This window comes from Amblyomma maculatum, chromosome 11 (assembly GCF_055883805.1).
Source record: "Amblyomma maculatum isolate TAMU_Amacu chromosome 11, ASM5588380v1, whole genome shotgun sequence".
Lineage (NCBI taxonomy): Eukaryota > Metazoa > Arthropoda > Arachnida > Ixodida > Ixodidae > Amblyomma > Amblyomma maculatum.
Genome location: NC_139354.1, coordinates 150,896,498 through 150,912,195, shown reverse-complemented (window position 1 = coordinate 150,912,195; position 15,698 = coordinate 150,896,498).

The window sequence follows — 15,698 nt, the reverse complement described above, 5'->3', positions numbered from 1 at the left end:
TACGTGTATAATCAAAAGTACGACTGCAATGACCATGGTGCATTAATCACTGATGGAGTATCGCACACATACAGTACTGGTAAATGCTCTATGATTATCTTGAAACACTCATTCGGCAAACAAGTACGCCAGCTATTTGCTAAACAAGCCGCGAATATTCAAATCACTGCAGTGGCAAAAATGATCGCTGAGCCAGCTAGGCTAGCCCGCGGCACTTTCACAAGAACTTGAAACGCGAAATATATTCGCGTGGGGCTTTGTCACACTGAATTTCATAAGAAATCAAAATAGCTTCGTGTAGCAACTCTTATACAAGAACGGCAGCTCAGCAGAACAACATTTGATTCGACGCCATGCAAGTGCATTGATAGCATAATTTTTGAATTTCTGGATTTTTTTTTTTTGCACAAGTGCGAAAAAAAGAAGTCTGTAACGTTTCTCCGCTTTTATTCACACCTCCAAATTCGCGATTCCGTCGTCGTTCACTGCAATACAATGCCAGTGCTTCATATGGCAAGAAGGAATAACTTTAGAGTTCAAAAACTAAATAAAGCAGTCGTTGTTTCACAATTAAGCTTAATTCGGTATCAAAGCTTATTTATTCTCTAACTACCTCCGTGGTGGAACAGTTACAGGTGTGCGCGGGGAAGGTATTTTTTTTTTACAAATATTGTGTCTGGAGAGAAGATACCCACATGTAAACTGACTTGTTCGCATTAGAACGAAATAAAAATGTGAAAGAAAAGGCTGGAAACACAAATAAAATACGAAAAGGTACAATGGGTACATTAACTACTGGATTACAATGACACATCTTTGTTTCGCACACGCTCGTTCTCATGGTTTTCCAACGCCTGCTCTCCGTGCTGATGCACCACTCAATCCCGTCCTCGCGCACTTCGAACTCCTGTCGTTCCCCGGATCGCACTCTCTCACCCCCATACGATGCGAGCAAGGTCCGAGGTTGCATGCGCGCGTCAAAATCCACGCAGGTGCGCCACAGCGGTGGACGGGTCGACGCACCACTCAGGGTCCAAGGGGCGGACGGCCGCCGCCCAGGGGAAGGAATTGCGCAGTAATAAAAACACAAACGCTAACAGACTGGAGACTTCTTTCAAACATTTTCGGGCTCTGATAACAGGTTGCATAGAGAAATGTGCTTTTACCGCATTTTCTTGCCCAATAAAATATACGCAAGAAACTAAACTGTGAGAAAGAAACAAGTGCCTAATGAATCGGGACAACAAACGAATAATCTAGCAGATAGAATGACGCTGACGATGCGGATATATGAGAAAATATGTAAGCATCGTATGCAACTAGCATGTTGTGGTACTGAGATGCTTGGCTCAATAATTTTCAACAAACTTGCTTCAAATCCTCATTTCAGGGTGACTGAAATATTCCACTCGATTGAGCACTATTGTATGAAAGCATTTTCGTTGGTATGCTAAAAGTGAGCAAACTATTCGTAGTAGAACACAGCATTCACAAAATAAAACTTGAACAGGTTTGGGTGTTATAAACAAAACAGCTAGGCGCCTCTCCAGGGCGACGACGCGCTTCGCTGCTGGCACAGAGTCCTACATAGATGAGCGGCAGCAGCAGCAGCGCATCTATGCTGCTGCTGCTGAAAAAGCGATTACTAAAAAACTCGAAGGATGACGAGACAATCGCTTAGCTTCGACGGCGACAGTTGTATTTTGTTTCAAATAGGGCGCTCCGTTCTTACGTCCATCCAACGGCCACTCGTTCGCTCGGCTCGACGTTCTGTGGCACCGCGCACGGAAAATGCTTCTTTCTTCAAGAAATATTCCATGTAAGTTTCCAAATGTTTCCATTCAGATTTCATAAAGCGTTTATATATATTGGAGCAAAATATTAGCCTCTTAGATTGAGCATTTTTTAAATTACAAGCGTTGTCTTACATTTTATTGCTGCAGGCTGCGTAAACCATGTGCTAGGGAGATTTGTCTTCTTTTAGCATATTTCTTACGTTGTTAACTTTTCAAAAGTGGTTCTCAAGTGTGCGCGACTTGATGCCGATCATTTTGCAGCTTATTTCAAGTTAACCCGTTACTGTTTTGCAGGGTACTGATTTTCTAAAGTAAACAACTGCGTGGCATCGTAGCCCTAAAAGCCAACTTCGGATATTCACGGCGACTGGAACGGCGTATAGCCGTCGTGTGGCTCGGCCGCTTGGGTTCCCTCAGGTGACTTCGGGCGGAGTCGGCGGAGTGCGGGCAAAAGCTTATTTTCTCGTGTCTGGTGCGATAAAACGCTAACCCCATGAGACGCGCGGCAGCACGATGCGCAGTGCGCTGAGGACCGCTAAAGCATTGCCGCTCGGCACTGTTGCCCAGGTTCTGGGTTTTTAGAAAATCGCTTATGATGCTGGAACCAGCTCGCGAGGCAGCCAATCGCAAAAGGCTTTGGGGTACTCACCTTCGTTGTTTCTTTTCTTTTTTTTTTCTGCATGCAAAGTTTGTTTCCCTGGTCCGGTATGAGCGAAAATCCTGCAGACGCTCATTTCGTCTGATCCGTGCATATATGAGCACATCGAGACGGTTTAGTAAAAGCTTGGTAGGGTAGTATTGCGAAACAAAAAAGGCTAGTATGGCTAGATATTGCTAATTTTCTAAAGTTGCAGAAAAAACTCCACTGCTTTCAATCATGTCTGCATCGCAGTATAGTAGCACGCCGCTGCGCTGGGACCATTTTTGGGGGGGGGGGGGGGGGGTGGCTCGACGCTTTTAAGAAATTTCATCAGTGTTGCTGTTTAGTGCAAGAAACTTGATATATATAGCATAACTGTACTCATTTACCAAACCTAGAGGCGGCGCTAACAAAGCAAGGCTGAAACCGCGTCTCTGCCGCTGAGGTTCTTCGCTCTGTGCGATGTGCACCAGCGGCAGCGACAGGCGTTGGCGTCGTCGTCGCGCGATGCATCGCCAGGAATTGTCGCATATTTTTTTCTTTTTGTATCGTTGCTTCAGCTGCAATAGATAAGTTGCAAAAACTACACGTCAGCTTTCCGGTGCGGCAGACATTGCTGCACAGTGGCGGCATAGACTTTGGGGTAATAGTTGGGTACAGTGCTAGCACATCGCCTGACGGGTAGGGTAATTCCCGCACCTCTTGCCCATTCGTCACAGTATTATTTGCGTGCGCATTGTCGCCCCACTATTACCCTCTCCGGTTAGTGTCCCTTTACTAAATTTGATTTCTTCACCCCTACGGTGACAGTGCTCCCCCCTTTATTCCAGTGTTAAGAATACCCGCAAACCTTTCTCTGACAATGGCCTGTGTGTGGGGAACTGCATCCCAAGCAGCGTGGACTGTGGTAGATGCATGTACTGCACCTATTATCCCTGAATCAGGTTCTGTCGCCACTGTGCACGAATTCCTGCCTCACCGGGAAGCCGACTTGTAGGTTTTGCAACTGGTCTGTTATAGCATGTCCAGCAGGGCCGGAGCCTTAATTGTGAGCACTGGGTGGGCTCAGGCAATTTCAGTTCCAGGCCGGGTTCGGATTTGTAGCATGGGGCCCGGGTCGGGCTCAAACTTTATGCCTGTGCACACCTCTAGTCGCGTCGGTTGTGTAGCACACGTTTGGCGCCCGTGCATGCTTTTAATTTTGTTCTTCGCACCATGACACTTTGCTCCAGCATCAAGACTGCATGAAACATCAGTATGCATTTTTCGGTCGTTATGCTAACTGATCGCCCCACCGCCCTGGCACAGCTATGTTATATACCATGTGTAACATAGAGTTGCAATTAGTCCATTTTTTGAGACAGCTTTCAATTGAAATTATAGATTAAATAAACACAGAAGAGCCGTGGTATGCTGTTATCATAATTTAGAGGCATCGATTTAATGGAGACTTTCTTTCCTTGCATTTAGGGCTCTTTCCTCTATAACTCCCGTAGTCCAGCTGCTCCACTTGTATCATCGCACTGCTTTTGCACAAGCAATCATCGGCCATCAAAGGGGTGCTGCCTGAATGTGAGGCAGACAACATCGTCAACATTTTGGTGCTGCAAAACCTGTCAACAACTGTGGGAGCCTTGCCATGAAACATGCTGTGTGTAAGGAAACATTGCCTCGGTAGGTATAACACATTGCCTCTGTTTTGCATTATGTAAAGGCTTTAAATGCTCTGCTGGCTTTTTGCTATATGATTGCATGCTATATGACTTTTTCTGGCTTTTTAGCTCGAGACTTACTTGTTCAGAAGTCTTGCCCACAGTATGCAGAAAATAATATCCTTCATGTCCCTGGCAGTGCTTTAATAGCTGGTGCTATATTTCGTTGCTTTATTTCAACAGTATGTGACTATTTCAAGTGGAGGCATTATTGAGGGAACCTGTGGTGTAGTAGCACAATAACAGACATAGCTTGTTGAACTGACGAAGTAGTTGTCATTTGCGTAACACGGGAGTGCAGGTGCTTTAAGTGATGGAATATTTAGCATATTTGATTATGCTTGCATTACAAGAATTCGCAGGAAGCCTGTATTGAGGTTGCAGAGAAGAAAGCCATTCAGTATTGCTCAGATTATTTGCCTTCCACCCTCCCTTCATTACTGCTGCCTGCACTGTATGTATTTGTTCATACAGACATGCAGTTACTGACTGCTTGTACATTTCTGGTTGCCTACACTGGCTTCAGCCATGTAGATGTAATATTACTTTGATCTAAACCAGGCTATTTACTTTGCTCAAAGTGACAATTATAAATTATTCTCTCCCAAAGCCATTGAGATTCGCCATTAGCTCCCAACTCGCTTTATTCGCAGCAGCAATGAATTTATTCTGTAACCCCAGAGCAAGACATTTGCAGAAAGGAGATCATCATGCAATACTCGTTCAAATTTTGTAAATTTTAGAGAACATTCTGTTTGTTTTTGCATATGCTTCTGTGTTCGGAAAACAGGGCAGACTTGCTTACAGTGCAGGAGAGGTGGGCTGCAAGACAAAAGGAAATTATTAATGCAGCTTCTCATTCAGGCGTGCATTCCTTGTGCATTTATTGCTCTTATATATGTGCACCTTTGCCTGCATGCTTGCCAGGGCTTTCCCCATAATGGGTGGCAGTGATCTTGCCGCCTACCTCTCAGGGGGACTGCCCTTTTCCAACTACCTGCCCACAACCAACTCACCTCCTGGGCTTCAAATTTGTCATACTCAAGGACGATTTTCTGTGTTTGATGTTACCAGTGACGCCATTTAAGATACGCAGTGTGCATCATTGGTCCATTAGTTTCATTTCGGGATGTTGTCACCCCTTATATTCCTTACTCATATTTCTTTTTCTACATCCCCTTGCAACTGCCAAACGAAATAAGACGTATAAAACTGCCAAACTCCCGCAGTCTCCGAATGCTATGCCAACAACAGAAAAAGCTTTTGCATGTCTTAATAAAAGTAGAAATAACGCCCCGATTTTTTTTTTATTGTCATGTCTAGCCAAACGGTTCAGAGAACTGCCACAGGTCCAAGCAAATTGCAACTGTAAGTGCACTGAGGAGTCATGCTTTAGAGCAAGCATATGGATCTTGTATTGCTTAGCTGCTTAACTCCAAATATCCTCCTTTGTCAGACAAGATGTTTTTTTAGAAAACTGGATGAGCCAGAAGAAAGCAGATTGGTTTCTTAGCAGCATTGTTACTTGTTACACGTGCGTTCCACCCCTGTATACATGAACTCGGCAGAATTGGGCCGAGTACGTCTGTCGAGTGAAAAATCAGTTGTGGGGTTCATGCATACACAGTCGGGTCGAGTAAAATAGGCGGCGGAGCGGGTCGCGTTAACTTGCTTGCAGGGGGTAGGTTAATTGGCTTGACCCGCTTATCTAAAGGCATGTAGACACTGTCCAGTCAGGGAGTCTAGTTATGGGGAACTCTGGGATATGAAAAAGCCTCTGGAGCGGCGATGAGCGTCACTCGAAATGAATGCTTTTTAGCGCTCATCAACGATAAAAAATAATCAAAGCTCTCGATAGTAAAAGGCAATGGGATCAAATACGAGTAAGAACTTGCACAATAACTTCGAATCTCGATGCTACGCTCTGCTACGATACTTACTCACTAGAAAGCCAGTTTATGTGGACATCAGCCGGGTCGAGAATGATGACCTTGCTTACTCAACGCTGATTAAACCCGGTGCTGTCGAGTCCAGGTACACAGGACTATTGTACTTGTAATTTTGGGTGAACTCTCAGTTCGTGTATTGCACATTAAATTTCAGAGATATTGTTGCTTTTTTTCGTATGCGCTGTTTTGTTCTGCAAACAGTACTATTTCTCCAGACACAATCTTATTTTTAATTTGAGTACAAAATATTGTCCATTTTTGAAAAAAAAAATAATTTGTGAGGCTGTTAGGAAATTTTGATTTTGAAATATATTCACAAAATATCAACATTTTATAAATACTGAAATATAAAATGTGTGCGAAACAACTTTTCAGCTCAGGAATAAACTGGTTTTTCAAGTAACTGGTGATAGGGTGAAAGTAAAAAATCACTGTCATGCTAGATGTATCGTTTTTTATGATCCCATAGTCACATAAAATATTGTATTTCAAGGTGTGCTTAAGCAATGAAAATAATATTTGGCCTCAGATATTCAGGCAGATTATTATTCTCTATACCAACAACTACTATGAATTGGTTTGAAGAAATCAAATGCCCGAGCACCACACCTGGTACCTGGACATAAAATCACCCATGTATGCCTAACTGCATGAATATAATTTTGCATGTGGAAGGTTGCCGATGGCATGGCCTTATGATTAGCTGTGATGAGGGAAAATGCATACCTGGCAGGCTGCTAGCTGATAAGGAAGTAGGATATCATTGTACTCAGATCTAGCATAATATTTTCCTGCCTATGCAAAGTAAATTTTTAGTACTTGCTCAATTGCTCATTGCAGGCTGACTGTAATATTTTCGCTGAACAAGCATGCACTGTATGATTACTAGAACTTATTGTTGGGCTTGTTCGTGTTTATTTATTATAAACTGAAGGCGCCAAAACAATGCACGCACACAAGAAAAGAACGGGACAGAGTTCCACTCACAACTGATTTATTGTGCAGAACAAAGTACATATATATCTCACTGCCGGCACATGCGCAAGGAACACATTCAGCTACATCACATTCAGCATCTTGTAGTTTAAGATAAGCTATGTTCAAGAAATGCTTTCTCAGAGAAAGAGGCTGTGGTATGAGGCGTGGGCTTCTTGAACATATCTTAAACTACATGATGCTGAATGGGTTCCTTGCGCATATGCCGGCAGTGAGATATATATGTACTTTACTCTGCACAATAAATCAGTTGTGAATGGCGCTCTGTCCCGTTCTTCTTTTCTTGTTTGTGTGCACGTTGTTCTATTGTCTTTAATTTTTAATGACCACTGTATGAAAACTATTCCTTGGTACATTACAAGTAAGGCAATTGTTTATAGTAGAATGCAGCAAGCAATAAAGCTGTGAAAACTAAAAGCTGGAACTTGAAATGGTACGGTTATCTTGAGAATATTATATGCGTACAAAGCCTTGAGAATATCTGCGATGTACACATCTCCCTCAGTTAGCTGATTGAAGATAGCTTGATTGGTTCTGTCAGGGCAATTATTTCTTTATTCTGGCGGCAGTAATGTATGCGTGCCTGTAACTGGTGTACTGCAGAAAAATATTCTTTAATGCGTTCTTTAATATCCAGTTTTGCATGCTTAGTAATCCATATTGTCTATTGCAGGAATGTTTAGAAATTTTTTAAAAATTGAAAGTTTTGGAGCCTGAACCGTCATATTTTCAGGAACTGTAATTCTATATGAACACTAAGCATTCACCTGAAGTTATCGGTTTGCCGGAAGCAGGTCTTTCCTTCCAAATATTGCAGGAAGCTGATACCAATAACTTGGCATCTAATCCGAGGAAAGTCTTGGCGCTTTATGCGTTGTATTTGGCGCGGTAGAAACAGCAGCACGCCACAACTTCACAACAGCCTCGTCACTCGCTGCGACAACCAAGTGAATGTGGCTTTTAACTGCTTATCCTTACCTAGTGGGTTCGATCCTAGCCGGGCGGCACCCCTGTTTTCAAGAAGATGCCGTACAAAAGCACCCGTTTGCTCATCTTAAAGCAGCGCGAAACACCAGATTAAAAGAACAGGAGTCTTGTGTTTCGCGCTGCTTGAAGATGAATCCAATCCAATTCGCCCAGTTTTCTATACCCATTTGCTGCATGCTCACAAAGCATTGTAGCGGAGCAAGGATAGTTTTGAACAATCCTGAGCAAAACACTACGGCACTCTTTGCTAGCGATGAGTCCCTTGAAGACCATATACTCCACTTTTGCAATTCTAGGTGGGTCGATAACGGCAGAGTTTAGAGGGAACAAAATAAATTAGTACAACTTGTGCTGCTAAAAGACTTGCTGGGGAATATGACGCTTACTTAGCTACCAAGGTAAGTACTTTTAGGGCTGGTGATACTTGCAAAAGGGACAGGGCAATACGGTAGTCTGAAAACATATTAGGTAATATGTATACAGTTTTTATAAAAAGGGTATCGTTTGCTTCTTCTCTTTCATAAGGCTGATTTATCATGTGCACTTTTTCAGATCATAATTCATTTATACTTAAGGCGTTTTCGCCAAACTTCTTAGACAGGTTTAACAACCTTATTCTCAGTAAGAGTCACATGTGCCAGTGTGAGCAGAAAACGAGATCTGCTAAAAGCAGTGCTACCTTTTCTTTTGTTCGCTTCCGGTTTTTTTTTTTCGCAATTTTGAGGATTAGTCTCTTAGCCCCAATGCTTAATCTCTTATTTTTCCCAGAGCCTTGTCAAGATAAAGTTTATCAGTGACATTAGATAAGCGATAAAAAAGTATTATAGCAGAGCGTATTGTTCAAAACACTCACCACTCAAGTGGTTATCTAAAGGTTTCCGCAAAAGTAGCTCAAGTGCTACTCCCTCTTACAGACGCATGTACAAGAAACTCGCATTCTGCTGCCGACACACAAGCGATATTTGCTCATTACAGAGACAGTGTCCGACATTAACAAAGCGGGAACCTGTAGTAATGTACAGTCTGCTTCCTCCTTGTGTACAGCGCTAAGCAGTGCTCATCCTGCAATGAAGACTATAATTAGAAAGCAGTGCATGTTTTCCGCACAGAATACTTGCGCTCCTCTTCTTCGCAGGTCTCTGTAGATCGACTTCCGCATAGGCGTTGCCTCTAACAAGTAGAAACTGCTACGACGGGTCGATTTTTATGAAGGGAACTGCGCCGATCGAGCGCTCTACACAATGATGACGCAGAATGTACAAAGACGGTCCATACGACGGATGTCGCGTTTTCCTGTGGGCATGAATGGGTCCTTTATTGCTTGAAACTAACGTTAGCCGCGCGATGGCCTTCGACGGATGACCTCGGTGGCTCAATATACTTACCGCGGACGTATAGGGTCACAGTGGATGAAATGGCGATCCCCTGACTGTTCTCGGCAACGCACTCGTACCGGCCCTGGTCCTCCACCCGGGCATCATCTATGTGCAGGAAACCTGCAATGCGACCACAGGTATCGCAGTTAAGCCGTCCTTGCATTACGGTAATCAATTCGATGAGCTTAAAAAAGATGCCTGCTTGGGAAGCCAAAGCCTAACTGCTTTGAAGAGTTTGACGGGGCCTTTTCATGGCAGTCAACGATGATCGTGATAAACTGGGTGAAATAAAATAGAGCACAAAACTTTCCAACACACGGACACAAGGTGGACAGTGAAGGCAAAACAATGCGAGAGTCCCCTTTTGTAAACGCGGCCGTAGAGCTGCAAAAATGTTAAGCCCGGATATTACGGACTCAAAATGCGCGGGCGTCAGCCTATTCTGGGACTGAAAACAGGCTTCAATGCTCCTTTCTATTTAAAAACTCGAGATAACGAATCTAACATTATTGCGCTTGCAATCAATGGTTTTAATTTTCAGTTATTACGAACTTATGGCATAGCGCACGTAACTTCATATTGAGAATCATGTCTCGCGTCTAGAGAAGGTAAATGACTGTCTTTTTGGTCGTGGGCAAATAAGGTAAGGTAAATCAATGTCTTATAGGTAGTGAGGAATGTGCATGCTAAAAGTGATTAGTTAGTGAATAAAGATGCACCGTTCACTATTAGTAAGGGTGAATGTGGATTATTGTGTTGTTTGCTGAAATTGAAAACGATAATTTAGATTAGAATGTATTACAATTTACATTTTTTCTTGTACTTTGTTAAATTTTCGTCGTCAATCGAAAATTCCGAAGTGCTGAACTTCATACACACACAGCTGGGCCGTCTTTTCCTTCATGGTCGCCTCGGGTTTATCAAATTAGTACACGCTATGTAAACAAGGCAGGTGTAACTGAAATGAAAAAATGAGTTCTTAGACACTAAGTATCCACATGGGTTTAGGCTTGAGTAAACCTCTACGATCTCCACAGTGGATCAATGATTGTAATTTTAGCGCTTACCACTATGGACATCAATCTTTGAAAGTAAAATGACTGATATACATTTCTTTTCATGCCAAAATTAGATGTGCGGCTTGAGCGAAAATAGAGCAGAACCCGAAAATACTATTGTACCAAAACCGTTCACAACAATAATAATGAAAAAGATCACCTACCTAGCAAAAAACAATTTGACTGTCTACCAGTATGTTTAAATGACTGACTTTGCTTGGAGTATCTTTCTGAGCTTCAAATATTCATCTTCTTTCTAATTGCTTTTTCTAGCTACTTTTTATTTTGAATTATGATGCAAATATGGTTTCTCGATTAGGTTGTTATTCTATATTGGCAACAGCACGTGATATCTACCTCCATGAGGATTCCTTGCGTAAATGGGAGTAGAGGGAGACTCCGCTAAGATATACAGATGTATTAGCAGGTACTTCACCCTTTAATGCTTTATATGATTTTATCACCTCTGCGTTCTTCAATGTTTAAAAACATTAGTGAAAGCGCGGAAGCTTTGCGTAGAATCTCCTTAGTTGCCATCACGTAAGAGCATGGCTCATATGTATCCGTTCGATGTTTGAGCCGCATCGCCATTGTTGCCTGGCTTAGCGAGCCAAAGGGAGTGCCTCAGAATAAGAGCCACGAGCTCCGCGACTTTCGTTTGTGGCTTCTCTTTATTTTGTTCTTAAAAATATTATCTGGCACAGGACGAAGCTAATGAGTGGTCTGGCCTTATCGTCTTTGTCGGTGTAAGCGAGAGAAAGAGTTCCAAGCTAAAGCACATTATTGTCAATAAAAAGATAAAGAACAGCTTCGAGCTCTGTGTCGCTTCCTCTTGCTCTTCTGTTTCCTCTTCTAAGACATTCTCTTTATCTCATGATAACATAGAATGCTTTGTACCTGCGCCTATACATACATACAATCTCGAGATTCGTCCTAGCAATATATCGCAAAACCAATTAGATAACTGCGCTCAAATGTCAGATTTTAGGTTATCTTAATCCCTTAAAATTTTTTTATTTTTTCATTTGTTTATTACGGATAGCAGAAAAAACGTTTACACCTCGTCTATGATGGGTAATACGACTGCTTGCCTACTCAGCCAATAGTCCGTCAACCACACGCAACGGTAGTTACAATGGCAGAACCGCGGATGACTGCACAAATAAGGCCAATAATATTAACTAGGTTAATGGTCAAGAAAAGTTTTTTAGTTGTGAGGTGGTGGGGATTCGTTTGTAAGTGCAGGCATTAGGTTTCACTGAACAATAAGCGAGAGCTAACATTCAAAGGAGCTAACATTCGTTATTATGACAATGGCTCCTGAGTCTTGGCGATGCATTTCAAGGCGACTTCCCAGGCATAGCTATTATTTTGGCAAGTGGGTGTATTAGATTCTCGTTGCCATTATGTTTATACACTTATACAGCTAATTATTAACAATGTTTATTTAAGGAAAGTACATAAAAAAACAGCCGACAACCCTATATGGTAGAAACTATTTTTTGTTCTAATTTGGTCTTGACATTGTAATACAATTGTAAAGAAGTTGTGATTAAGTTACGAAGTTGCAGATGGCTGAGAAAGAGGAGGAAGTGGTCTTGGCGGACTAGCTCTCTACAAGCTAAACCACCAACAATCCGGTCCTGTCCGCTACCAGTGCCTGAACCCCCGCTTAAGATAATAATTTTGTAGTAATTTGTCCTTGTATGCATGGTGCTTTCCTTTGTGGCTAAAGAGATACTGATACACATTTCTGAAGTGTACTACCATATTATGGAAAGATCTGTTGTAGCGACAAACGGCAAAACACTGTTTCGTGAGAAAAATCTCTCGCTTTTACAGAGCTGGGCAATATTGAAGGCCTTTGTCCCGAATTGGACGTTGTTGACAGCAAAACTTTCAGCAGCGGAGAAAGCAGTGTTCATGTAGAAGTGCTTCGCCAATAGCTTCTTCTGGCGAAAACTTAGATTACATCGAGAGGTTGGCGCCTCTAGTTATTCCTTTGTCTCTTTTGTTCCACTATAACCACTCTGGCACGTTATTTGGAAAACTCACTGCTTCGCCAGCAAGACGCAGTTCATTTGCAATACCTTTTCTACGACGTCAAATGAACAGATTAATCTTTCACTGCCCGCACGCGTTTCTGATGGAAGGTTATAAACAAGTAACAAATGATTAATGTTCTCTCGCGGTAGCCGTGTGGCCAGAAATGTTTCACCGCATTCAACTTGGCAGACGATGCGTGAAGATTAATACTTGTTACAGGGTGACAGTACATAGCCCTGCACAGCGACAGATTATTTCCCATCAATCGACGGGGACTTGCCTTCGGCGCCGAGGGAGTAACGTGGGTTGGACATGTTTACAGGAACACTATTGTGCAACCAGGAAAGACTGGGCTCGGGTGCGCCTTCGGCTTTGCAGGGTAGCGTGGCGTTGCGGCTACGCTCGACGACCCGGGTTCCGTACTGCCTCGTAAGGCGGGGGAAGCCCTGCGGAATGACGTCCGCTGCGACAGAACAAAAATTAAAACTTAGGAAAGCAACGAAAGGCAGCACACTAAGAGAACAACTAACCCACTAACAAATTTACATTCCTAGCGCACAGCAAGTGTGTTCTGAGACAGCACGAGAGAATTGTTTTCACTATATATTGGTAACGTAAAGGACGTTTCAACACAACGCCTGACTCGTCGCATAAATCAGAAGGTCCAATAGTAACAGCAGTTTATATCTCAGTGCTTTAAATGAGGAAGCGCTGAACACGACCGGTAGAAACTTGCAGCTTGCATGTCGACACGAGCGTGCGGACATTTCAATAATTACAGGGTTTCTTAGATGTCTCTTCAGGAGAATGGCGAAAGCCCACCCTTCCTATCCTATAATTTTCTTCCCATCGTTAGCCTCTTGTCGTTGCAGCGCTACATATAATTTGTTTACAGGAAAGGGAAGGCGATGTATCTATCACACTTTCTCCGGTAACTGTGAGTTTGGAAGGCACACCGCTCCTGACGCCCGGCGTTCCTTGGCGCGGGTTCAAGTGTGGCACTGCAGATGGCAGGGACGTACTCGGCCAATCAGAACGCCTCAAAAGCGGGACGCACTTTGTCCACGACAGCATGAGATTGATGGGGCTGGGACAGGTAGGTCACCGCTGCTTGCGGCGGAGGCTGGCCTGCCACCGAATTTGTATCTTTTGTAGGCCGTCATTGCGCCCGCCACCGCTTCGATGGTGGACGGCGGCTGTTGTTGCGGCGCGCGTCTTTCTTTCCCTCTTTCTTTTCTTTCTTCTCTATTTTCTCTTCTGTCTGCACGAGGCAGCGGAGGTGGCTCAGCTACAGAGCCAGTAGCAGACCCGTGCATTTTCTTTTCCTTCTTCCTACAGCCACAACAAGAACACGACAGCATTTAGAGGCTTTCGCCTTAATATCGTTTTCAAGTGCAACCATTCGTGCCCATTTTTAATTATACTTTTAAGGAGAAACCCTTTAATGGTTCATTATATCGTGGACACACTGTGTCCGGCTTTTGAGGCGTTCTGATTGGCCGAGGCGGGATGCGTCCCTGCCGTCTGCAATGCCACACTTGAATGCGTGCCAAGGAACGCCAAGTCAGCATCGCATGCAGCTGGCCGCACCAGACCCACCTTTTACGAGAAAAACCCGCCTCACCCGTTCTGTCCAGGAGGCCCGCGAGGCAGAGGAGAGCTTCGGGCTCTCTGTGCCGACGTGGGAGCTGCCATCTTAATCTGACGCATAGCCGAGTGTTCTCCAGGACCCCTACTGTGGGAAATAAAGTTTTACCAAACCAAACCAACCCGAAGTTAAGAAGTCTTTTTGAATAAGCTCATTGCCCATGCGGCTTACACACCACGTATTATGGCCCGCTGGCGTCAGTATACAGAAAAAATGATTACGTGCCCCCACTGTACGACTCTAACTCGCGGCGGCATATCTCATCTGCTCTTGAATTGCCCTGCTTTTTCTACTGGACGCTCCGAGATCAAACCCTACCGCCTGAACTACCGTTCCCTTCTAGAAACTGATGCTAACACACAGATGATATTTGCCAAGTATGGCTCGCTTAGAGGCCTGGTTAGAGCAATGTGATTTGAGTGACGATCTAAACAATGAAGATTCTGTCTACACCCCTTTATCCCCATCCATGGCCATGAGCCTTCCCATTCAATAAAGGACATTCAGTCAATCAATCTGGATACCACACTTGAACTATATTGCAGCCGACAGCTCTTCTGCAAAATAAAATAAAATTTCAAAGAAACATGTAAGCACATATCTCTCACCTTCAACCACGATGAGTGCAAAGTCGGCGAGCCCCGGCTCGCCGACACCGTTATGAGCAACGCACTGGAATGTGGCGTTGTCCATTCTGGCGCGGATCGGATCGATGCGCAACACTGATCCTTGGGATATCTCGGTCGTCGTGTACCGGAGGATGGAGGAGAGACTCCTGTTGTTCTTGCGCCATTTTATCTGCGGCCGTGGGTCGCCTTCAGCCTTGCATACAAACACCGCCACTTCTCCCGCTACCACCGTTTGGTTCCGCGGAAAGGCGGTAATTGTTGGCGGCTCTGCAAAGGTGCGCGAAATTGTCAGGAACAGCCTTTGAGACACGAAAACGAAAAATAAAAAAAATATTTGTAAAACAACATTGCATCTCCTGTCAATTAATGAATTTTCCAAAATATAGCAATGAGTTTATGCTCATAAAAACCTATAAAATCAGTATTTTTCAATAACACAGTATTCGGAGAATAATAGCTCTTGATTATTAGAACCGAAAAATAACTGTCTCGTTACCTTGAGGATATCTCAATCGCACGTGAAGCATTCGACGGAGAAAGGAACATAGCAAAATGAAAGCAAAGACGCCGTACAGAAGCAATAAAATAATCTTGACCATCGCGAAACCATTAACATAGATCAACATCACCGAGAACATCTACAGGGTCAGTTGTTGGGCGAGTTGGTGACGATGTTCCATATCTACAGCGCGATAAGCGGGACAAGAGAGAGAATATATAACGACAACCTCAGCTCTGTGTTTGTCGTTATATGTTTTCTCTCTTGTCCCGCTTATCGCGCTGTAGATATGGAACAGAGAACATCGATTCATTTTCTGTTTTGCATTCGTTGAAGCCCAGCAGAAAGTCTGCCCACGGCCT